This window comes from Protopterus annectens, chromosome 1.part0, assembly GCF_019279795.1.
Source record: "Protopterus annectens isolate FY-2018-M chromosome 1.part0, PAN1.0, whole genome shotgun sequence".
In the NCBI taxonomy this organism is placed as follows: Eukaryota; Metazoa; Chordata; order Ceratodontiformes; family Protopteridae; genus Protopterus; species Protopterus annectens.
Window position 1 is genome coordinate 1,894,638,150 of NC_056725.1, and position 25,719 is coordinate 1,894,663,868.

The following is a 25,719-nucleotide window of genomic DNA, read 5'->3' on the forward strand; positions in this document are numbered from 1 at the left end:
CCAGACTGCACCCACGTTTCCTGCTCAGTCCCTAGCTAGTGGGCCTGGATGAACCTTCTCATCATCCGTCCAGATCAGCGTCTGACAGGCTATAGGTTGATCTCGACGAGGCTACCGAGGTAGGCCTTGAGTGCCTCCTGGATAGCCTCGACGGAGATCGGGTCTCCTCCTCCTCAGGTCCCGTGAAAACACACAGGAGACCGGAGCCGAGGAGGAGAGCCAGCAGACAAGGAGGCCGGAGGAGAAGCCGCTTGGCTGGCGGGCGAAACAGAGGTCTCGGCCGCCGCTATGGTGCTTCTCCCTCTGGTCCTTCTTTCTAGCTTCCCTCTCCTCCGAACCACTACAGGGAGGCTGAGTCCCCAGGAGGAGGAGGGGGAGCTGGAGAGGAGACAACCGTAGAAATGGTTACCCCCGAAGGAGCGGAGGCCGGAGCCGAGTCCGGTGGCAAAAGACCCGCCAAGACAAGCTTGGACCTCCGCTCCTTCAATGCCCTGGGGTTGAACCCTGCACAAATGGAACATCCAGAAGTGAGGTGTTCAACCCCAAGGCATCTAACGCACAGAGTGTGGCCATCAGCCGGGGAAAGCTTATGGCCACACTCTGAGCACTTAGAAAACACTGCTTTGGGTTGTTCAGACATCCCAAAGTACACAAAAAAAGTTACTTAAACTAGGGTAAAAGCAAAAGTAACTAAGCACACACAGGCCCAAACACACTACGCTACCAGCGTGGGGAGGGAAAAGTAAAATTAAATTTAAAACACTAAAAAGTATAATCAAGGAATAGGGAAACCTAAACTTTCTCACAACTTTCACACAAAATTACAAATTTAAACACTGTAAACACTAGAAAACTGCACTTAGCTGAAGAGCTTAGGAACACAAATCTGGTCACCAGCGCGGCAAACAAGATCTGAGGTCATGCAGGGAGAGCAGGGCATTATGGGTGAGGGGAGGAGCCGAGAGCTTGGATCCATAGCTGGTAAACCATGCCGGTTCGGATCCGATGTCGGATCCATAACCCACAGGTTGCAGACAAATGAATCTCCTACTTCAGATCAAATGTTTATGAGCTACAATTTTTTTTAAATTTTAAAAGCCAATGAAATGAATACATGGGAGTCTTACGTCATGGAATCTGACAAGCAAGAATGGTATCTTCAATTACATGGTACCTTTACCGCACACATCTGATCCACCAGATTAACTTACACATCCCCACACTGATTCAGCTTACCACATCATTACTGCTCTAAAGCCAATACTCATGACATAGTCCCTTGCATCTTACAGGTCACTATTACTATTGCCCATATCTCCACCTCTTCTACTATTCCTACTTTAACTATTTTCCCTTTTCTAGTCTACTTGTGTAATTATACATGTATTTGATTCATTAGCTCTTCTATATACACGTGGTCTATCCGATTTTCTATGCTTACTCAAATGTAAATCGCTGTTATTTGTACACTGAAATGTCTTGTTACATTACAAGGTAACACAGGCTGAGCCTTTAATTGGTCATTTGACCACTATTCTATTCCGTTAAACTGTTCTATATAAATCAGACTAACCCAGATACATCTGCCTGTGCAAATTCAACCAAAACGTTGGCATGCAATGTGCACCCTCAAAAGAGATGGAGTTGGCAGCTATACTGCTCGGATAAGCTGACTATGGGTATCAACTGCTGAGCAAGCGAGACTTTCATGTTATCTGCTGCTCTAGTCTTCCTGGAAGTGAGATTGTTATAGTTACAACTGAAGAGGGTTCCTGCACACCAGCCTATCAATCAAGGTGACACAAGCAGCAGCAGCTGAAACACAAAAAAAGACTAACTGACACGAATTGCTTATTAAATGGTTACAGTTAGGTGCAAGAATAAATCCGCAAATTTGCAGATCACTAAAATGTAGCAAGTGCCAAGATATGTCACCACTGGAAGAGTAGTTTTATGAAGATATGAGCAATATAACAGGTTTAAAAACAAAGTTATGTTTGCTGTAACAAGACAGTATAACCAATCATTGAAACATGAAATCTAACATTGCATCTTACCTATGTGCAGCATCAGGGTCTGCTTTTCTGTGTGATCGCTTTGCTTTGAGGACCTGGTATTTCTGGCTACCAGAAAATCTATCAGAAGGAAATGCGGGCAGCAGTGAGTTACTCAAGGAAGACAATTCAACCCTTGGGGCTTCAGGTCTGGTTCTGTCAAATTTAAAACAAAACACTGGTTAAAAACATGCTCCATCCTGCAGCACTTTATGAAGCAATAACCTAGAGAATGGAACTGTAAAAATGGTGTGTACATAACACTCATTCAGTCAAGTCTGACAACAGAAATAGTTCAGTCTGTTTACCCAAAGCAAACTTTCAAAGCCATGCTAAAAGTATAACTTTGAAAACTAAAACATGGCTCCCAAACTACTTGCATCATAAAGCAAAAGAAACTAACTTACCCTTCAAGCAGCACCTTTTTTTGTGTAAACTACATCAGGCCATTAACGCATTACAGCACAGTGCGTCTGCAAGTGTTTCTGCAGTTACCTCCTACTGCACCTCTAGGAGTCAAATACTGCTGCTTCATATTTGCATTAGTAACTCCAAAATCATGTTACATGCAAGATATCCGAATATTTTATCTTGAAGCATACATGATGGTAAACACAAATGTATTGATATCCAACCTCTGTCAATGAGTATTTGTAAGAAGTGCAAGGTGATATATTCATTTTTTAAAGCCTCAAGCCACACCCACTGGGAGTTAAAAGTACACACTCAAAAGAGTTGTACTGGAGGGAATGAACCGGACCCTAGTCAGTTAACAAGGAGCTGGCAAGTCCAAAACACTAAGCAGCCAGGAGAATTTTTCAGCATCTATGATTCACACAAGCAGTGTGCATTCTAATAAACCTACCTTGCACTGTATTAAAAGCCTGCGTGAAAACTACTTAGCTGTGGATCAGGAATATTGTACTGGAACACAAGTTCTAACAGAAAGTTATGTAATATAATAAAGCAATAATTGACGGTGTGGTGTGGTATATTGAAGATTTACCCACGGTTGGTGTGATTTAATCATGAGGGCAAAGTCCGAGTGATTAAATAAAGCCAACCGTGGGTAAATCTTCAATATACCACAACCACGGAGTCGGTTATTGCTATTATACAATGACATTTAAGAAAACAAATACTTTTCTTAAATAATGACTTTGTATAACGGCGCATTACTGTTCTTCCACTGGTTGTGGTACACTGCTTCCTTGTTTTGATGTACTGAGCATGCGTATGGGACTTGTGTCCCACGCATACCCGGTACATCAATGCTTTGAAGCAGAAGCAATGTAGAAAAAAAGGAATCTCAGTTGCTCCGTTTTTTTTCTTTTTTTTTATTTGTTTAAAAAAATGTTTTCAGGACTTTATACCAATGGAAAAAATGTCTGGGCGACCGGACCTTTTTCCATTGGTATACTGTGGGGTTGGCACGCTAGCCAATCAGTGTGTATGTTTTGGAATATTAATGGGGGGGGGGGTCATTGTATAATACACAAGAATATATACAAATGCACATCTGTTAGCTTTGTTGTTTTACAGGAATTAGGGCTTGGTTCTCGGTTGAGGTGCCTTGTGTGTGGAGTCTGCATATCCTTTGTATATTTGTGTGGGTTTTCATCTGATACAGTTTCCTCACACAACTCAAACAAATACTACAGGCATTCATCTCAACTGTCCAGATTTTTACCTCAAAGTTTTGGTCTGTTCCTCAAAATCTGTGATATTCTGGCAAATCACAGAGGAATGAAGTCACTAAATAATGACATATTTGAGTTACAAACTTCATATCCCACAAAAAAATGCATGCTAATACAAATCCTGTTATTCTAGCATCTTTCTATGTTCATAAGAGCAATATTTAAATTCTGAACCTTTGTCATTTTAGGCTTTTGCCCAGATTTCTTGCACTAAGAAGTTGAGGTATGGTCACAGCTGAATTACCATGACAGCATACAACTCGATACAATTCTTACATGCACATCCTGTGATACGACTGGCATTCTACCCAGGATCTCTAGTTTGGTCCCATTAAGTGGTGGTGGTTGAACCGGATAAGAGAGCAACTGGACAATGTATAAATGAATGACCAGGTGGACAAACGGACCATTTCCAGCTATCACTCATCAAAAAGTAATGCATGAAATAAGTGAACTGTCCAAATGAAACTAACTAGATAATAGTAACAGACGCATAACATACCGTTGTACAAGTTGTACTTACCATAACAGTAGGTGTTATAATTCCTCAGTGCTGCAGTAGCACTTCAGTTGTGTGTGTTTTATCCTGCCCGGGATACAACAACCATCCACCTTCACAAAGTCCGACTACCTCACATTTTCACTGACTGGACAGCCCAGTGGAGAAAAATCAAAAGTCAGAATGAAACAGACTTCAGGACTTTCATGCTCCTAAGGTTAGGATAAGTTTACTCATTCTGAACCTCTAAAAGATACGACAGTAAACAAAATGTTACATACCAACAAGTAATTATGTACAAAAGATGGGGTACTGATAGGTGGGTGCAGCTAATGCAGCAGTGAGGAATTCGAACATCTACTGTTACAAGTGCAACTTGCAGAACTGTACTAAGTTTGTCATTTCCACTGTTACAGTAGCCTTTAGGCTGTGTGTTAATTATCAAAGCCTAAACATAAGGGAAGGAAGGTTACAGATCCAGGAGCCCTGGAGAACAGTGAGGGAAAAAAAGCCAACCCTGGACCTTGAGAAGAAATCCAGTTTATAATGCTTTGTAGAAGTACTGAGCAGGATCTTGTAACTGCCTCTAGAATGCTTCTAAAGTCTATCCCTTTTCAGTATGCCAGACAACAAGGCAGATGTAGAATGTGCCTCTATATTGCCTGGAATGGATTGCCATAGTTGGGGGAAAAATAGCTGAGGACAACTGTCCCTTGAGAAGAAACAGCTGACCAGTTTTTCTAAAGGGCTTAATTCTGCCAAGATAGCACCAAAGCTGCCTAGGAATTGTCCAGAGTATGCAGAATCCCCTCTCTCTGGTTTTAAGGTTATAGGCAGAAAACTGTCAGACTGACAGCTTGATTCAAAGTAAACTCTGAAACCACTCTGGGCAAGAACAAGGGGTTTGTTCTTAGAGAGACCGTATCTTTGACAAAAATCAGATGATGCTCACCCAACTATGAAAGCTTGCAACACACAGACACTTCTTGGAGATGCAAGGGCAGTTTTCCATGTCAAGAAAGTACAGCTGCGTCAGAACTTACAATGATAGTAGATGTCCTACTAATCACTGCTGCAGTACTCAAAGTTTGAGGATTCTAGGTTCACTGAGGTATTTTCAGGGTACCAAAGCTTTACATTCCCGAGGGAGTAAATCCAATTTGCGACTTGGGCTTGTATGCATCAGGGTATAAAATGGATGTACGCACGAGTACCTAAGATCATCTCCAAACCAGTGGCCTGAAGACTACTGAGAGAGGAAAAGTACAGTTGTGTACACTTACCATAAATGTAGATGCTAGAGTGTATTCACTGTTGCAGTCATTACATTTTGGTAATCCTGCTGGCAGGTTGCCCTCAGCTGGCCTGAATTCCAAAGTTCTAGGTCCTGCGTTGGCTGCTGTCGCCCCATCCCCGACGTCAGGTCGTCAGGGGTATAAAAAGCAGCAGATGCCATTTTCTTCAGTTATTCTTGCCCCAGATGTCAGGTGCCCCCCAAACGGGTAGCCAAAATTTATATATGTATAATTACATGTACCAATATAAAATTTACCTTCATCTACAAGCAAATACACCACATAGGTTGCATAAATCAGAGAAGGAAAGATAGGTTCCATCAGAAGAGAAGGGAGATGGTGGGTGGGTAACCTGGACTGCAACAGTGAATACACAGGAACATCTACATTTATGGTAAGTGTACACAACTGTACTATGTTCTTCATGTTTCACTGTTGCAGTCATTACATTTGGGTAGAGTCCCAAAGCTAAGGTTGGGAGGCTGGAGCTAAACAGCATTAGGAGTGGCTATGAGGCTCTGCAGAACTGCAGTGGCAAAGCCTGCCCTGGATTTAGAGTAGAATGGCAGATGATAGTGCTTTGTAAAGGTGTGCACTGAACTCCAAGTAGCAGCCTCTAAAATGTCCTTTGTAGGTACGCCCCTGAGAAAGGCTGCTGAAGTGGCTGCAGCTCTGGTTGAGTGTGGCCTAATGCCCTTTGGTACTGGCTTGCCATAGTGTACATAGCAGAAATGAATGCAGTGACCTATCCACTTTGAAATAGTCTGCTTTGAGATCGCCTTTCCTTGTGATCCTGCAGCATATACCACTGGTAATTGCTCTGTCTTTCTGAAAACTTTGGTTCTGTAAAAGTAGAATCTAAGCTGTCTGTGTACGTCCAAAGAATGCAGAATTCTTTCCCCTTGTTCTGTGGATTTGGATAGAAAATTGGCAGGTGAATAGTTTGGTTGAGAGCCACACTGGGCACCACCTTAGGCATAAATGTTGGGTTTGTCCTCAGAGAGACCCTGTCTGGATAAAAAATGATAAAAGGTTCCACAGCCATGAGTGCCTGTATCTCAACTAGTCTTGCAGAAGTTATTGCTAGGAGCAGAGCTGTTTTCCAAGATAAAAACTTTATATCAGCACTAGCAGCTGGCTCAAAAGGAGGCAGGGTGAGTTTTTCCAAGACATGGTTGTGGTCCCATGCAGGCACTGGTGATCTCCTTGGAGGTCTTAAATTTTTGGCTCCTCTGAGGTACTGCTTTAATAAGGGATGAGAAAAGATCGGTGGCTCTACATTGCAATGAGCCGAAATGGCAGAGGCATGAATTTTAATAGATTAAAAAGATAAGCCTTTGTCCAGCATCTCAGTTAAGTATTGCAAAATCTGAGGAATATTTGGTACAGTTGTATCAGTTCCTTGTGCCTGGTTCCAAGCACAGAATCTCTTCCATTTTCCTGCATAAGATTTTCTAGTACTAGGCCTTCTGGCTTCCAAAATGACATCCATCACAGCTTTACTGAGAGGTGTGTTTTGTATGACTACATTATTCGCCATGCTGCCAGGTTTAAAGTTCTAAGTTAACTGTGTAGGATCTGACTGTTTTGCTGGGACAGTAGATGAGATATTAGAGGCAAGGTCCAAGCTGGGTATAGAGACAAGCTCCTTAGTACTGGATACCAGTACTGGCGGGGCCAGTCTGGGGCAGTCAGTATCATCTTTGGCTTCTCCTGTCTGACCTTTAGAAGTACCTTGGGGAGGAGAGGCAGAGGGGGAAATGCATATACTGATAGGGTGTTCACTCTCCAAGCTTGTCTGTGATAAATCCTTGTGCAGAATCTTTTTAGTTGGTAGTTGTGAGGGGAGGCAAATAGATCCATGTCCGGGCATCCCCATTTCTTTGTCATCATGTTAAAGACGTGGGGATCCATGAGGTTTCTGCTTCGTCTGCCAGAGTATTTTTCCTTCCTGGCAAGAATTGTGCCTGCAAATGTACTTGGTAGGTCAATGCTGTGTTCCACAAAGTCATGGCTAGTCCGCAAAGGGGGTAAGAATGTGTTCCCCCCCTGCTTGTTTATATACCACATGACGGTGGTGTTGGCCGTCTTTATCCGTAGTTGTCCTGGTTGAAGTAGGTCCTTGAGACTGTCGGGGCATTTTGAACGGCTAGCATCTCTTTTTGATTGATATGTAAATGCATTTGGTTTGAAGTCCATGTGCCCTGAATGCATCTTCCTGCTGTGTGGGCCCCCCAGGCATAATCTGATGCATCCGTTGTTAGTGTCTGCCTGGCTAGGGGTAATGTGAATGGCTGTCCCTTGTTTTGGTGACAAGCCTTTGCCCACCATCGAAACTCCTGCTGCAGGCAGGGGAATGAGAGTAATCATAGTTTCCAGGCTGTGGCAATGTTGAGTCCAAACACTTTTTTGGTACCATTGAAGTTTCCTCATATGCAGCCTTGCATATGGAATTAATAGGATGCCATGAAGCCCAAAGCCTGCAGAATTTTTCTTGCAGATAACTGGGCCTTTGTTGCCAACATTTTGAAATAGGTAGTCAGTTGCCTTTGTTTTTCTGGCATGAGATAAGCCATATGGGCAGCTGTATTTAAGCTTGCACCCAGGAATATCATCTCTTGAGAGGGTACTAGTTTTGATTTATTTTTGTTGACTGTGTACCCTAGGCATGTTAGAAGTCTTTTCACAAATGCCAGATGCTGTAGAAGAATGTCCTTGTTCTCTGCTTGAATTAGACGGTCGTCCAGGTAAGGATATATTTGTACTCCTCTGTCTGCAAAATACAATTACTGGTGCCAGACACTATGTAAAGACCCTGGGCGCACTAGATAAGCCAAAGGGCAGTGCAGAGAATTGGTAATGAACTGAACCAGCCTTGAATCTGAGGAATCTTCTGCATATTTGTCTGATTGGAACATGCAGGTATGCCTCTTTTAGGTCTAAAGTCACAAGCCAAGTGTTCTTGCCCAGCATGGGCAGAAGCTGCTGCAAAGTCAACATCTTGAATTTTGGAATATCCAGGAATGTGTTCAAAATAGATAGGTCCAGTACTGGCCTCCAGGCCTTGTCCTTTCTGGGTAACAAGAACTGTAGAGTAAAATCCTTGTCCCTGCTCTTGCTCTGGTACTTGAACAGCCCCCATGTCCATGAGGGATAAGACTGTTTTTGTGCCTCTGCCCATTGATTTTTTGGCAGATCTGTCCAGCCGTTTGCCTTTGGCAGGGTATGGAAATGGAACTTTTAGCCTTGTGACACGATATTTAGGACCCACTTGTCCTGGGTTATAATGTGCCAATTTTGAGAAAAAAAGTGCTAATTTTCCCCCTAATGGTGCTGCCAGGAAATAAGTGCTTGGAGCAGGCAGGGGGAAGTCAATGAGGCTGTTTCCTGTATGGTTGTGATTTGTCTTCTCCAACTTTGGAGGTAGAAGTCCCCCATTGCTTTGGGCGGTATGATCCTTGCACCTGGGATCTACCTCTAGGGCGTCTGGATCTGCCTCTGAGGTCTGTCTGACACAGGAAAGGCCCAATTCTTTGTTGGTCAGTGTCTACTAAACCTAGGTGGCTGTACTTGTAAGAAATCTTTGACCGTTTGCATAGATTTAGCTTTATCCTCAGTTTTCCTCAACACCTCTTCTGCCTTAACACCAAACAAAGTATCATGCTGTAAAGGTGCATCTAATAATTTAGCTTTAACATAACGCAAATTTTGTTCCTTTAACCAAGCATGCCTCTTAATAACAGAACCTGTGACTGCGGCCCTGCAGGAGGCCTCTAAAGAATCAAAACCACATTGCAAAGTATGCTTTCCAACTTGGTTCAGCTGCATGCAATAAATCCTGCATTTCCTTGTTTTCTGCACATTCAGAGATTAACATTTTCTGTTTAAGCAGCGTCATGACATGTTGCTGATATTTGAGCATATGAAATTGACAGTTTAAAGCCCTTATAGCCAAAGTAGCAGATGTGTAAACCTTTTTCCCCCATCTATCCAGTGCCCTGGAATCTGTCAGAAGGGGTAGGTTTTTTTTGCAGCGGAAGCCTTAACTCCTTTGGGACCCTGAGAAATAGTTTCTGGGTCTGCAGCAGGTTTTTTAAAAAGGAATTTATGAGAGTCAGGAACCCTGTAATATCTGTCAGGCTTAACAGGAGCTGGAGGTAAGGAGTCAGGGGTAAGACTAGACACCGAACACACATCTACAGTGTCTAAACACAGATGGGACGGGCTAGCGGCTTGTGTTGAGGTAGTAAAAGGAAATCTCTGAGCCTCTTTTTAGATTCTGAAAAATCTTGGCTCTCCCAGTGGAAATGCTCCCTCATGGTATGTAAGGTTTCCCCAAAAGAATAGTCCTCTGGAGAAGCTGAAGGTATAGATTCTTCAGCATCAGAATCCTCACAGGGGGGAAAAGAATATTCCTGATCAGAAGAGGAACCAGAAGAAATGGAAACCTGATCAGAAGATTTATAGTCAGTCTCTTGCCTAGGCCTCTTTCAGGCGGGGGATGGGAACCCCTGATCAAGGTAATCAAGTCTTTGGCCATTTTGAGCATCTGTTTTTTGGGCATAGAGGCCTGACCACGTGGCTCTTGAGTTTGTTTCTTTGCTTTGGAAGGTGCTTTAGTCTTTGCCTTTGAAGCTGAAGTTGGTTTGGTGTAAAAATGTTTAGGTCTGAATACACCCTCAGAAGCCGGTGCCTGCTCAGCGGCTCCAGACCCATCTGAAGGGATAATATCAGAGGGTCCAATACCTTGAGTTTCCAGCGGCATGGCCGACTCCACGTGGGAGTCGGTAGCGGCCTCTGACTCTAAAGTAGTGGGCATCAGGGGCTGCGAAAGCGCCTCACTGAGGACCGGCGACTAGCTTAGGAGAAGCTTTGTCGTCTGTTTTAGGCCTCTGTTGTCTCTTTCCTTTTCTTTGTGTTTTTTGTGAACTCCGGTAGTCGGATGGCTATCAGGCGACATTTCTGGATAATTAAACCGGCGTCCAAAATAGTTTAAAGCAAAATCATACCGATGCTTAATAGTGCGTTGGTTAAATCTAGCACAAAACAGACAACCAAAAACGTTGTGATCAGGGCCTAGGCAAGGACTACAGTAAGAATGAAAATTCTTGAGGTATTTGCCTTCCACAAGAAATACAATTAACTTTTTCTGACATCGGTCAGGAGCAAGAAAAAAAAAGTTTCCCCAACGGGGTACTTAGCTTTATTGGAGACCTCGGATCTTAACACGAAAATCTTAGGAGTCGGCCGACCGGCACTTGCAAACTGCTTATGCTTCAGGCACTGCGCGGCAAGAAAGACGGAAGAAAATGGTGTCTGCTGCTTCTGACGTCAGGGAAGGGGTGACAGCAGCCGACGCAGGACCCAGGACTTGGGAATTCAGGCCGGCTGAGGGCAACCTGCCAGCAGGATTACCCAAATGTAATGACTGCAACTGTGAAACACGAACATCTGGTCAAGCTAGGGGTGTAGTTCGAAGTAGCAAGTAAACTCCCGCAAAAGCAGTGTACAGGTGACAGCTTACAAAAGAGGGAAAGAAAATACTGGTGAAGAGGAAGATGGGTGGGGGAGAGAAGGAGGGAAGAAATACCGCAACAAATCAGGTCATCTACTGTTATGGTAGGTTTGTACACAACTGTACTATGGCCTAACTTGAAACCACTGTGCAGTATTCTTAACATACGGGTGATTCCTAGATCTGAAGGAGGTAGAAGAGGGAGGTTGGCTAAAGGGAGGATGAGCTATCAAGCAAACCAGACAGGGCAGACCTAGCAAAGAGCCCTGGATCTGGAAAAGCATCAATCTTGCAATGCTTGTTGAAAGTGTGCACAGAAGACCAAGCGGCCGTTTCCAGGATGGACCTGGCATCTACACCCTTGTGGGAGGCCCCAGAAGAGGCTACTGCCAGACTGGAATGTGCTTTTGGGCAGGAAATTAATGATTTCCCATACTGTGTGGGACAGAAAGAGACAGCCTTCAATATTCCAAGAAGCTATGGTTTGCTTAGAGATTGGCTGGCCCAAAATGGAATCCATGAATGAAACAAAGCTGGTCAGTTTTTCTGACAGGTTTCGCTTCAAGTAGAACCTTAGCTTCCTGTGAATGTCTAGTAAGAGTGGATCCTTTCCCCTTACTCTGGAGATCAGAAAAAAAGGTGGTCAGGTGGACAGCCTGATTGAGACATCTCATTCACCACCTTATACATGAATGACAGATAGGCCCAGAGAGTCATCATGTCTCAGTGGAAAACGAAAGGGTGGTATAGCCATAAGCGCTTGAAGTTTAGACACACTGCAGGCAGAGGTAAAAGCCAACAGAAGGACAGACTTCCTGGTGCAGAATTTTAGTGTGAGAGAAGCTGCTGGCTTGAAAGGGGGCTCAGTAAGTTTTTCCAGCATAAAGCTGAGATCCCAGGGAGAAGAAATATGTTTTATATGTGGTTTAAGATGGAAGACTCCTCTTGACATCCGTCCTGGACATGAGGAGGGTCAAGAGGCAAGCAGGCATTGATGGCAGACAGGTGGGCTTTAATGGAAGAGTAGGCCAGACCATAATGCAATAATCTGCAGAGATAAACAAGGAAAGAGACGGCATCTAATAAGAATGGGTCCTGGCTGCACCTGAAGCACCAGATAGAACATATTTTCCACTTAGTTGTATATGATTTTCTGGTTGGAGTTTTTCTGACTTCCTGTAGAACTTGAACCAACTCCTTGAAGATGGTGCATCTTTTTTAGGGATCAGAACCTTATCATCCACAGAGCAAGACTGAGAGGCTAGATTTGGACTAAAAAGCAGACCTTGTTGTTGACAGATCAGATCTGGTTGTAACAGTAATTTCTAACAGCTTCCCTTGGACAGGTGGATTGGGGAAGAAAACAATACTGTCTTGGGGGGGGGCTGAATAGGAGTTTTGCAGCTTCCTTTTGAACTCTAAGGAGGACTTTTAGAAGTAGTGGAAGAGGGGGAAGGCATACAGGAACATCCCTGGTCACTGGAATGAGAAAGGCATTTGTCCTTCAAGCTGAGGGAGGAGTCGCCCTGATGTAGGACAGGGGAATCTGGTGGTTTTCCAGTGAAGCAAAAAGGTCTACATGCGGAGTTCTCCACTGATGACCAATTGTTTTGAAAACTTGTTTGTTCAGGGCACATTTGTGAGGGCCCTCCAAGGACTTGCTTAAGGAGTCTGCCAGTAAAAGTGTGAGGGAATATAATATGCAGCTGTCAAGAGCCATGTCCATTTTTGTGGCTAGGTGCCATGCCTCCTGTGCTAGCCTCAGCATTGGGTAAGACCATGTGCCCCCTTTATTTAGATACCACATAACTGTGGTGTTGTCGGTGTACACCATTAGTATGCCTGGTTTCCACATGCAGGAGAACATCTGCAGTGCTTGCAGAAGGGCTTTAATTTCTTTCACACTGATGTTTTTTTTTCAGGAGGGGGGACAGCCAATTTCCCCTCACTCGGTGGAATCCTGTCCAAGCACTGATGAAGGCTTGATAAACTTACAGCCGAAACCATTCTGTTTTGTTCTCCTGTTTATACTAAAACCTTTCTGTCATGGTTTGCTGGCTCTGCAATTCTTTTTTCATTAAGACATTTTGGAAGTGATAATGCTTAGAGAAGGTATGTACTGAACTCCAAGTAGCTGCCTCCAAAAATATCCTTAGCCACCCCCCCCCGCTGCTCGTTGAAGGGCTCAGTGGAATGTGAATGAGGCCGCTCAGAAATCTCCAAATCTTTGCTGTTGTCAAAAAAAAAATCTCTTCCATTTTCTTTTCATGACTTTCTTCCTTGTAACGCTAGGTTTCCATAATCACATTTAAACTTGTTGAGGAAGTTGGAAGGACTGCTGTGTTCTCAACACAGATGCCAGGCTGTTAGATGAAGAGAGTGAAGCTTGACATTGAGCAGATGACCGTCCTTCTGAGATACAGATGAGGAATCAAAGGTAAAAAAGGCCATCTTAGTAGTGGTACCGAGGCCAATCTGGAGCTATCAAAATCATCCTTGGCTTGTCTTGTCTGACTTTTTAATCACCTTTTGGAAGAAGAGGCAGAGGTGGAAAGGCATACACATGAAGGTTTTTCCAACTGAAAGACAGAGCATCCACAAGCTGTGACTTTGTGATGAAACCCCTTTGTGCAAAACTGGCAGCTGGTGGTTTAGTGGAAGCGAACAACAGATGTAGTGGAGTTCCCGACACTGTCAATTTCTGAAGCCACATGAAGATCAGTTTCCACCCCTGCAAGGGGGGATCTTTGATTGCTTAACACATCTGCTAACTTGCCTGAAGAGTTTAGTTGCAAGTAGCGCAGTCTCCCATAAAATCATTGCTTGTGAGCTCCCAAGCAATGTCCGGCATCTGTCGTTAAAAAATCTGACTCTGGCCTGGCCGGTCACAGAGAGTCCCTTTTAGTGACATTGGTGATAGACTCTTTTGTTTGTCCGAGGTTAAAAGACCATCTGGGCTGCTGTGTCTCATCTCCACACCCAGAAAGCACATGCTCTTGAGAGGGTACTAGACTGGACTTCCAGGCAGGATTCACAAGTCTATCTAGGCACCTTAGCACTTTAATAACCAGAAGTAAGCTAAAGGTCTTCCTTTTTTTCTTGAGCCAGAATCAGGCAGTGGGCCCAAGCAATAGAGATTTGAATTCCTTTTAGCCAGAGAAGCTAAACCAGACCAAAATTGGTCTCCCGTGTTCCCCTTCTTTGGTACTAGGAACAGGCGAGAATAAAATCCTAGGCCTTCTTGATTGAGGGACTGGCTGAATGGCCCCTATTTGGAGTAACTGAGAATTTGTTTGTGTGAGCCTCTTTTTTTGTGAGGAGGAACGCCGTCCTAAGAAGAGAAAATGTATGGGAAAATGAAATAAAACCTAACTGTGGTGGATATCTGTCTTGAGTAATTAAATCCCAATTTTCCTTGAAAAGAAGTCTTCCTCCTCCCAGCTGCCGAGCTGCCAGACGACTGGCAGCTGGGCAGTCTGGTGGGTCTGGCTGGGAACTAACTGACTACTGGATCCCTCTCTCCCCTGAGCAGGTGAACTCCCTGTTCTAGGCCTAGGCCTACCTTGAGCTCTCTGCCTCTACCACACCTAGAGACCCACCCTACTGGGACCTATCATAAGGATATATGTCCATCCTTAGTAGGCCAATTTCTACTAACCCCGGTGGCCTGCAAAAATTTAAAACTGCTTCCACAGGCTAACACATCAGACTGTAAAGGAGCATCCAAAATCCCGTCTGAACCAGCTACAATTCTGATCCTCAACCAGGCATGCCATGTAAAGACAGAACAGAACTAGCCACCCCCCTCCGAAGAAAGAATGCTTGCTCACTTACCAGACACATGACATGAACCAACAACTCTTTACACTCAATCACTCAATCGGCCCAGCCAAAGAATTTAGATTGCCAGAAAGTTGTTTTGATATTTAAGCATGTGAAACTGACAATTCAACAGCCTCTCATGGCTAGTGGAAGAAGCTTCTTTATTTTCTTTCCCATCTATCCAAACTTGCCTCCTTATCAGTGGGAACAACAGTTTTTTGCCTTAACTTCTTAACACCTTTAGGTCCCTGATTCGGTCCTGTCGAAACAGTTTCAACTCTTGAAAAGATACTCTTAAGCAGGCACTTTCAGGCAAGTACCTAGGGTTTAACAGCAAAAACATCTTCCACCACATCAACACAGGAGGGGTATAGCTAAAAGTGGCCTATGGGGGGCAAAAAGCTCAAAATTTTTCCTTCCCTGAATCAGAGTTGGCCTTCTTCCTTTTTTCCATTTAAAGAAGTGCTCCCCTCTCTGAAAATGAGAAAAGAAAAATGAGAAGAAGTCAGGAGGGAGAAATCCACAGATCCAGAATAGAATAATACTCCTGGGAATGCAAGGAGAAGAGAAGACTCAGAAGCATAGGCACAGAACCTGAAATGCTAGGAGAAGCCCCCACTGAAGCTGAACTTGGCCTACCTCTCAAAGAAGTTTGCAACAAGAGGAGAGGCTCTAACCCCCTTGGGAAGAGAGGAAGAACAGTTACCACCTGAGACCCCCAGCAGCTCCTTCCTCCCGAGAAGGCACACACACCTGTAACAAAAGTCTCTGCCTGAGACTCATAGAAACCCTGAAAAAAACCTGGCACCACTGTGAGCCTCAAGAGAAACTTCCTCTGGGACCGGTTCATCAATCCTCCCTTTCATAAGCTGTGTCCTTTGTGCTTGCGCTAAGCGGGCGCCGGGCCGCCGGACGCATTTTCCAATTGCATTTTGCAAAACGCCTCACAAACACTAACCTAACACAGTCTAAAGTGCGCTTGTTAAACTTAGCACAAGAGCGGCATCCAACAACGCCGCCAACGCTTCCTAAACCTCATATACAAATAAACAAGGTACACAAGGTATGGTATGGTATACAAGAAATACAGTTATCACAGTTTACAGTTATTCACTTTTTCGACATCCGGTTAAAAACTGAAACACGAAAAAAAATCCCAAAACTCTGATTCGGTCTGAAACTCTCAACTCTGATTCGGGCTGAAACAGATATTTCGGCAAAACTGCACCGCAAAACTGCTTCTGCATCGGCCATATTGGCAAAGTCAAGCAAAAGACTAGGGCCGCGGCGTATCATGCCGGTCATGCTACCCTGGTCTACCCGGCCCATCTAACGCGCCCTCACCATACTCTGACCGACTCTCTGGGTATTCTCTCTACTGGACGGACAGACTGCAGGACTGGAACGAAGAACATCTGTGCAGTTACCATACTTGCAAAGGTTCACCTTTCTTTGGCTCCTGTCCAAGCCCCCTATATTCTGTCCGAGGCACATGTAGGAAGAACAGTTGGGTGGGGCTAGGGTGAAAGGGAGGGCTGGGTTGAGCATGGCCTGCTTCTCCACTGGAGTAGCTCTTTTCTGAGACAAGGTAAAAGAGGATCAGAGGGTCCTGGGGATGAGAATGTTGGGACTACAATGATTTCAGATACCACTGAATTCTCTGCATATGTAATCTGGGCAGAGGAAGCACTGGGATGGCAGCTGCCATGAAACCAAGGCCTGGAGTATCTCCCTTGTGCAGCGAGACAATGAATAGAGATTTCTGAAAAAGGTGGCCAGGCTGAGTACTTCTCCCTGTGGAATAAAGGCAAGCATTCTGCGAGTGTCTAGTCTGCAACCTAGAAAAAGTCAGCTCCTGAGTGGGCATGAGATGGGATTTTTTTTTAAGCTGACTGTGAAGCCTAGAATGTAGAGGAAGTGTACCATGTAATATACATGCTCAAAGAGGGAGTCTATGGAAACAGCCTGGATGAATAGGTCATCCAGGTAAAAGAAAATGCAAGTTCCTTGTGTGCATCAGAAAGCCACTACTGGAGTTTGGTACTTTATAAAAACTCGATGGCATAGAAAGACCAAAGGACAATGCAGTAAGCTGAAAATGTGATGAGTTAGAGAAAAATCTGAGGAATTTCCAGCAAGATAGTCAAATGCGGCAACCTTTAGGCCTAGTGACACGAGAAAGGCACAAGGAAGAGGGGCGTTGTAAAGAGAGCATTTTGAACGAGTACCTTTTGAAAGGTGTTTAGAAGATTGAGATCCAGAATGGGTCTCCACCTTCTTTCCTCCGATAAGCCTTCTAAACCTCTCCCCAGTGCCAATGCCTCTCCAACAGACAAGGACAGAAGAGCTATAGATAGGTGGGGAAAGAGAACAGCATGGTCAGTTACAGGGTTTTTATCTAGGTAGTTAAGTTCATCTAGTACCTTACACAGTATGTTTGGTCTTTAAGGTATCGGAGGTTAAGAATCAGGAGATGAACATGCAGACTAAAGATGTCCTGGTATACATCTAGTACTGGAGGGACTGGAGAAGGGTATGGTATGCCCATTTCCAGAAAAAAAAGAAGAAGTTATGTACTTACCATAACGTTCCATGAGAGTTGTTCATCTCATCTTCATTCTTATACATGGGTTCAGAGCAAATCCATCGGCTCCGAGTCGGCCGCTTTACTAGCTGAAGATCTGAGTAACTCGAGGCTAGGTCCCTATCCCATGATGCTCTCTGTCCCAACTCAGATCTAGTTTGCTAAACCCAGCATAAACAGGTATAACTCAATAAAATACTCCAAGTGGAGTAAGTCCCAGAACAAGACCACCAGACCCCAAGTCTACTCATTCTTCGAGACCCTGGAGGGGGAAGGTGGGTGGGAATGTAAGAAAGAAGGCGAGATGAACAACTCACATGGAACATTATGGTAAGTACATAACTTCTTTATGTGAAGTTGTTCAATCTCGCTGTTCATTCTTACACGTGTAGCGTCCCAAGCACCCTAATCCTGGGTGGCTCAAGGGAGTATATTCCTGGGTGGCTCAAGGGAGTATATTCCTGAGGACAGTGGAACCAAAGGAAGCTCTGTCCACTTTGTAATGAGTGATAAAGGTATACGGCTTAGACCAAGTGGCTTCTGCACATATAGCGTCCAAAGGCAATCAAGCCGCATAGGCAGAAGTAGAAACAGCCCTAGTGGAGTACGCCTTCAAACCATGCTGTTTGGTTCGCTGAAGAGTACATAAATTTAATGCAGTCAGTTAACCATTTGGAAAGGATAACTTTAGACTGGTAGCTCTTTCTTAGCGTCAGCATGAGATGCAAAGAGTTGGTCAGATCTTCTGTACTCCTTTGTCCTGTCCAAATAAAATCTCAATTGTCTGTGGACATCAAGTTTATGCAACATGTACTCCCAACTTATTAGAATGATTACTGAAAAAGGTTGGAAGTTCGATAGTTTGATTCAGGTTAGTCTCTGAACACACCTTTGGCAGGAATAAAGAATTAGTCCTCAGTGATACTCTGGAATACCAAATATGGGGGTTTATAGAAAGGGCTTGAAGCTCAAGACACCCTACACGCTGAAGTAATGATCACCAAGAGAATAGTTTTCCAAGAAAGAAACTTCAACTGACAGGATGATGCAGGCTCAAAGGGGGGAAGAATAATACATGACAACACAAAATTTAGATTCCAGGGAGTAAAGGGTTGGCTAACAGGCAGCCTAAGATGAATGGTACCCTTCAGGAAGGCCCTACATAATCTACAAGACATCAAATTAGAACCTTCAGCACCAAGATGAAAGTTCAAAACTGCAGCCAACTGAACTCTAATTGTGGCAGCTGCAGCACCTTCATGAAAAAGATTAGATAGGAATTCCAGAACACTGGCAATCACAGCAACATAAGGATCCATGTTATTTTGGGAGGCCCAAAAGGCAAATCGCTTCCATTTACTAGCATACAATTTTCTGGTGGAAGCCTTATGCGAAGACGCAAGAATGTGCTGCACCTCTGAAGAAAAATCATGTGACCTGGGTAGGTTGGGAATCAGAGAAGCCAAGCTGTCAGTTGGAGGGAACAAAGGGAGGGATGGAAGGCCCCTGACAAACGTGTCAGGTCTGGAAATGGGCCCAGAATCCAAGGGTCCTCCAGTTGATAGAGCCGGAGGAAGGGAAACCAAATCTGTCGAGGCTAAAAGGGGGCTATTAAGATTACCGTCCTTCCCAGGCTCTTGGGCTTTCTGCAAGAATTTCTGAATCAGGGGTGTAGGTGGGAAGGCATAAAGGAGTCTCGGGGGGGCCAATAGTACAGTTTTGTACCTACCATAAATGTAGATGTCCGATAGGTATGCATCTGTAGTCATCACATATGGGTTGTCCTGCCTCAGGCAGCCCTTCGGTCGGCCGGATTCCAAAGTCGGGGTCTGGCCTCAGCTGATGTCGCACTTTCCCCGAAGTCAGAGCGTCTGGGGTATAAAAGCATCAGCCGACGCCATTTTCCTCAGTTTTTCTTGCCCCAGATGCCAGTTGCCCTCTAAGGAAGGCTAAAATTTGGAGATATGCATTGCAAAAACAAATCCAAACATGCACAGTACTATAAAAAAACAAATACACCATAATAGATCCCCCCAGCTAGCTATAAGAGGGGTAAGTACCCAAGAAGTATACCACAGACGGGAAGGAGGGAGGGTAAACCTGACTGCAGATGCATACCTATCGGACATCTACATTTATGGTAGGTACAAAACTGTACTATGTCCTTCAAGGATGCATCTGCAGTCATCACATATGGGTAGAATACCATAGCCAATCTGGGGGTGGAGGTACTAAGTAAAGGATGGTGTAGCTAAGATACCCTGCAGGACTGCTGTAGCAAAGCCTGCTCTGGATCTGGAGTATAAAGGTAAATTGTAATGCTTGGCAAATGTATGCACGGAGCTCCAAGTAGCAGCTTCTAAAATGTCCTTGGTAGCCACCCCTCTTAGGAAGGCTGTGGTGGTGGCTGTGGCTCTCGTGGAATGAGGTCTAATGTTAGCTGGCACAGTTTTTCCATGAAAGGAGTAACAAAAACGAATGCAATTTCCTACCCATTTTGAAATTGTCTGTTTGGAGATTGCTTTTCCTTGTGCCCCAGCAGCATATGCTACAAACAGCTGGTCAGTCTTTCTGTAACTTTTAGTTCTGTCCAAGTAGTAGCACAACTGTCTGTGTATGTCCAGGGTGTGCAGAAGTTTCTCCCCTTTATTTTGTGGTTGTGGGAAGAATGTAGGCAAGTGAATAGCTTGGTTCAAAGATACCCTGGATACCACCTTTGGCATAAATGTAGGATTGGTTCTCAAAGAAACTCTGTCCTGATGAAAGATGAGAAATGGCTGTACTGCCATTAGAGCTTGTAACTCAGATACTCTTCTTGCTGAGGTTATGGCCAGAAGGAAGGCAGTTTTCCAAGACAGAAACTGTAGATCTGCCGATGCTGCTGGTTCAAAGGGAGGAAGTGTTAGTTTTTCCAACACAAAGTTAAGGTCCCAAGTAGGTAGAGGTGGTTTCCTTGGAGGATTGATGTTTTTGATTCCTCTCAGAAACTGTCTCATGAGAGGATGAGAGAAGACAGGTGGATTAACATTGTATTCTGCTGAAATTGCTGAGGCATGTATCTTAATGGAAGAGTAAGACAGGCCGTTGTGGAACAATTCTGCCAAATATTCCAGTATATGTGCCATGTTCATCACTGTCACATCTAGGCCCTGTGTTCCAAGTGTGAAATCTTTTCCATTTTGCTGAACACGCCTTCCTTGTGGAAGGCCGGCGAGCTTCCATAATAATATCCTTCACTCTCTGGGATAGCTTATCCTGAGGAGGAGTCATGGTATTTTCCAGGCAGTTAGCTGTAAGGTTTTCAGGTTGGAATGCAGAGTCTTGAAATTGTGCTGCGTCAGTAGAAGTGGCCATAGGGGGAGAGGCCACGGTTTCGTCTGTGACATGCTCTAACAGTGGGTACCAGTGCTGTCTTGGCCAGTTTGGAGCTATCAGAATCACTCTGGGCTGCTCTGTCCTGATCTTCAGTAAGACCTTTGTCATTAATGGGAGAGGTGGAAAAGCATACACTGTTAGAGCTTTCCAGCTGAAAGAGAGAGCGTCCACTTTCCATGCTTGTGGGTGGTATGTCCTTGAGCAGAATTTCTTCAGTTGATGATTGTGGGGGGGAGGCAAACAGATCTATTGCTGGCCTTCCCCATGAGTGTGTTATGAGTAAGATGATGTCTGGGTGCAGCATCCATTTGTGTGCATCCATGGTATTTCTGCTTAAGCTGTCTGCCAGTATATTGTCTTTCCCTGGCACGAACTGGGAATGCAGCTGTATATTGAGTTAAGGAAATTTCCCATAGATTCATTGCCAGTCTGCAAAGAGGGTAGGAATGGGTGCCTCCTTGCTTGTTTTATGTACCACATAACTGTGGTGTTGTCTGTCCTTATGAGTAGATGGCCTTGATGAAGAAAAGGTTTGAAGGCCTCGATTGCGTGCATCACTGCCAGCATTTCCTTTTGGTTTATGTGCATGCGCAGCTCTCTTTGTGACCATAGCCCTTGGATATATCTGCCCTCCATGTGTGCTCCCCAACCTTGGTCTGAAGCGTCCGTAGGGATGGTTTGGTTGGCTCTTGGCTTGCTGAAGGGCAACCCGCTGTTAGACTGGCAGGCTTGAGCCCACCACAGAAATTCCTTTTGAAGGCATGGAATGAGTGGGATCAAAGTTTCTAAGCTGTGACTGTGCAGAGTCCATAAACTCCTTAGGTACCATTGTAATTTTCTCATATGCAGCCTTGCTTGTGGAATCAGAAGAATGCAAGATGCCATGTAACCCAGGGCCTGCAGGATTTTCCTTGCAGTCAGCTGAGTTTGTCTTGTCAGATTCTTGAAGTAATCCGGTAGTTGTTTTTGTTTTTCTTCTGTGAGAAAGGCCATTTGGGTGGTAGTGTCTAGATCTGCACTCAGAAAAGTCATTCTTTGGGATGGAACAAGTCTTGATTTGTGGATGTTGACTGTATATCCCAAGGCCTGCAGTAGGTGGATGGCATAATCCAAGTCCTTTAACAAAGTTTGCTTGCTGTCTGCTTGTATAAGGCAGTCGTCCAGATATGGGTAAATTTGAATCCCCTGAAGTCTGCAGTGTGCAATTACTGATGCCAGGCATTTCGTGAATACTCTGGGCGCAGTAGATAAGCCAAAGGGCAATGCTGAGAATTGATAATGCTCTGACCCTGCAAGAAATCTGAGGTGTCTTCTGCAACTTTGTCTGATAGGGACATGCAGGTATGCCTCCTTGAGGTCTAGAGTCACCAGCCAAGACCCCTTGCCCAGCATGGGAAGGAGTTGCTGTAGTCAGCATTTTGAATTGTGGCACAATGAGGTAAGTATTCAGTGCGGACAAGTCGAGAATAGGCCTCCATTGATTTTCTTTTCTTGGAACAAGGAATAATCTGGAGTAAAATCCTTGGCCTTGTTCTGAAAGAGGTACCTTTTCTATAGCTTTCATTTGTATTAATTGTTTCAAAGCCTCTGCCCTCTGAGATTTGGTGGCAGGTCTGGCATGCCTTTTCTTTTTGGCAATGTGCGGAAATGGAACCTGTATCCTTTGTGTATTATTTGCAGTGTCCATGTGTCCCTGGTAATACTGTGCCAATTTTTTTAAAATAAAGAAAGCTTTCCGCCCAAAGGTGCTTCTAATTGAGCCCTGGTCGGCAGAGTCAAAACAAAGTCATTGAGTCTGTCCTGGTGTAGCAGTTGTAGTTCCTGCACTACCTCTCTGGTTGGGAGGCTGCCACTGACGGCCTCTGTAGGAGCCTCTAGCTTGCCCTCTACCTCTGGCACGCCCATTCCTGCCTCTCTGAGATCTGAGTCCGGAAAGGATCAATTCTTAGTAGGCCAATTTCTGCTGAATCTCGGTGGTTGGACTTGCAGAAAGTCTTTGACTGTTTGCACAGATTTTGCCTTTTCTTCAAATTTCTTTAAGACCTCTTGAGCCGTGGAACCAAATAATTTTTGCTTTTCCATAGGAGCATCCAAAAGCTTAGCTTTAACATGGTCTGGCAGAGATTGTTCCTTCAGCCAGGCATGCCTACGTATAACTGCACCTGTCATAGCTGACCTACATGAAGCTTCCAATGCATCATAACCACACTGCAAGAAATGGTTACTAACCTGCTGGGAGTTATGTACCAGATCCTGAAGGGATTTGCGATCAAGGGGTTCAGAAGAAGACAGTTTCTTATGCAATTCATCTAACAAATACTCTTGGTACTGTATCATATGAAACTGACAATTTAATGCCCTCATGGAAAGAGTTGCAGAAGTATACACTTTCTTACCCCATCTCTCTAAAGCTCTGGACTCCCTTTCAGAGGGAAGAGGATTTCTAGCAGTGGCAGCTGCAACCCCTTTTGGGCCCTGGGAAATAGTTTCTGGATCAGCAGAGTGGGCCTTGTACAGGTGTAGATGCGAGTCCGAGACAGTACAATTTTGTACCTACCATAAATGTAGATGTCAGAGAGGTATGCATCTGCAGTCCTAACATATGGGTTGTCCTGCCTCAGGCAGCCCTTCGGTCGGCCGGATTCCAAAGTCTGGGTCTGGCCTCGGCTGATGTCGCACTTCACCCGACGTCATAGCTGCTGTCAATTGGGTATAAAGGCATCAGACGACGCCATTTTCCTCTGTTTCTTGCCCCAGATGCCAGGTGCCCTCTAGGAAGGCTAAATTTGGATAAATGCAAATGATTCCAAACAGTAGAGAGCAAACAAAATAAACATGTATATACATATATACAAACAAATACACCATAATAGATTCCCCCAGCTAGCTACAAGATGGGCAAATACCCTAGGAGTACCACAGAGGGGAAAGAGGGTGGGTAATCCTGACTGCAGATGCATACCTCTCGGACATCTACATTTATGGTAGGTACAAAACTGTACTATGTCCTTCAAGGATGCATCTGCAGTCCTAACATATGGGTAGAATACCATAGCCAAACGGGGAGGAGGCACTAAGAAGATTATGGTGTAGTTAAGATCCCTTGCAAAACAGCAGTGGCAAAACCTGCTCGGGATCTGGAGTATAAAGGTAGATTATAATGCTTGGCAAATGTATGCACGGAGCTCCAAGTAGCAGCCTCTAAAATGTCTTTGGTAGCCACTCCTCGTAAGAAAGCTGTAGTAGTGGCTGTAGCCCTTGTGGAGTGAGGTCTGATGTTTTTGGAGTTGTCTTTCCATGAAAAGAGTAACAAAATCTAATGCAATTTCCTATCCATTTTGAGATTGTCTGTTTTGAAATTGCTTTTCCTTCCATTCCTGTTGCATATGCTACCAGAAGCTGGTCAGTTTTTCTATTGTTCTTGGTTCTGTCCAGGTAGTAGCGCAATTGCCTGTGCACATCCAAGGAATGTAGTAGTCTTTCCCCCTGTTCTGTGGGTTGGGGAAGAATGTTGGTAGGTGGATTGCTTGGTTCAATGATACCCTGGAGACCACCTTTGGCATAAAAGTAGGGTTAGTTCTCAAGGACACTATCCTGATGGAAGATGAGGAAGGGCTGTACTGCCATTAACGCCTGTAATTCAGAAACCCTTCTTGCTGAAGTGATTGCAAGCAGGAAAGCAGTTTTCCAAGATAAGAACTGTAATTCTGCTGTTGCTGCTGGTTCAAAGGGGAAGTGTTAACTTTTCTAGCACAAAGTTCAGGTCCCATGTAGGCAAAGGTGGCTTCCTTGGAGGCTTTACATTTTTAATTCCTCTTAGAAACTGCCTGAGTAGAGGATGAGAGAAGACTGGAGGATCCATGTTGTATTCTGCTGAAATTGCTGATGCATGAATCTTAATGGAGGAGTAAGACAGGCCATTGTGGAAAAGTTCTGCTAAATATTCCAGGATGTTAGCTATGTTTGCTTATGATACATTTTCTCCTTTTGCTGCACTCCAAATGAGGTATCTTTTCCATTTGGCTGAATAAGTTTTCCTTGTGGAGGGTCTGCGAGCCTCCAGGATAATGTCTTTAACCCTCTGAGATAAATTTGGGTTGCTTTGTTTTATGTAATATTCCAAGCAGCTAGCTGCAGTGTTTTCAAGTTTGGATGTAGGATCTTGAAGTTGTTCTGTGTTAGCAGTAAAGGAACTAGAGGTAGAGGCCATGCGTGTGCCCGAGACATACTCCTCAGTAGCGGGTACCAATGCTGCCTCGGCCAGTCTGGAGCTATCAGGATGATCCTTGGGTGATGATCTTTGATCTTCAGTAGCACTTTGTGCATCAAAGGAAGAGGTGGGAATGCATATGCTGTCAGGTTTTCCCAACTGAAGGATAGGGAGTCCACCTTCCAAGCAAGTGGGTGGTATGTCCTTGTGCAGAATTTCCTCAATTGGTGGTTGTGTGGGGATGCTAACAGGTCTACTTCTGGTAGCCCCCATTTCTTTGTAATGGATTTGAAGATGTCTGGATGCAGCATCCATTCGTGGGCATCCGTGGTAGTTCTGCTTAAGGTGTCTGCTAGTATATTTTCTTTCCCTGGCACAAATATGGCCTGGAGCTGAATGTTGAGGTTCAGGGCCACATTCCACAGGTCCAGTGCCATCCGGCATAGAGGATATGAATGTGTGCCTCCCTGTTTGTTGATATACCACATGACTGTGGTGTTGTCCGTCCTTATCAGCAAATGACCCTGTTGAAGAAACGGTTTGAATGTCCGAATTGCCTGTTTCACTGCCAGCATCTCTTTTTGATTTATGTGTAGTTTCAGCTGGTCTTGTGTCCATAGGCCTTGTATGCACTTGTCCACCATGTGTGCTCCCCAACCGAGGTC

The 25,719-nt window shown here is 44.5% G+C and overlaps 1 long non-coding RNA gene across 1 annotated transcript in view; it reads right to left on the reverse strand.

Annotated features, from left to right (window-relative positions):
• The window catches only part of LOC122800756, a 98,716-nt gene that overhangs the window by 58,416 nt on the left and 14,581 nt on the right, over positions 1 to 25,719 (reverse strand). Inside the window, exon 2 of the long non-coding RNA XR_006364638.1 lies at positions 2,058 to 2,210. This is a non-coding gene — a long non-coding RNA (uncharacterized LOC122800756). The remainder of the gene's footprint in view (positions 1 to 2,057; positions 2,211 to 25,719) is intronic.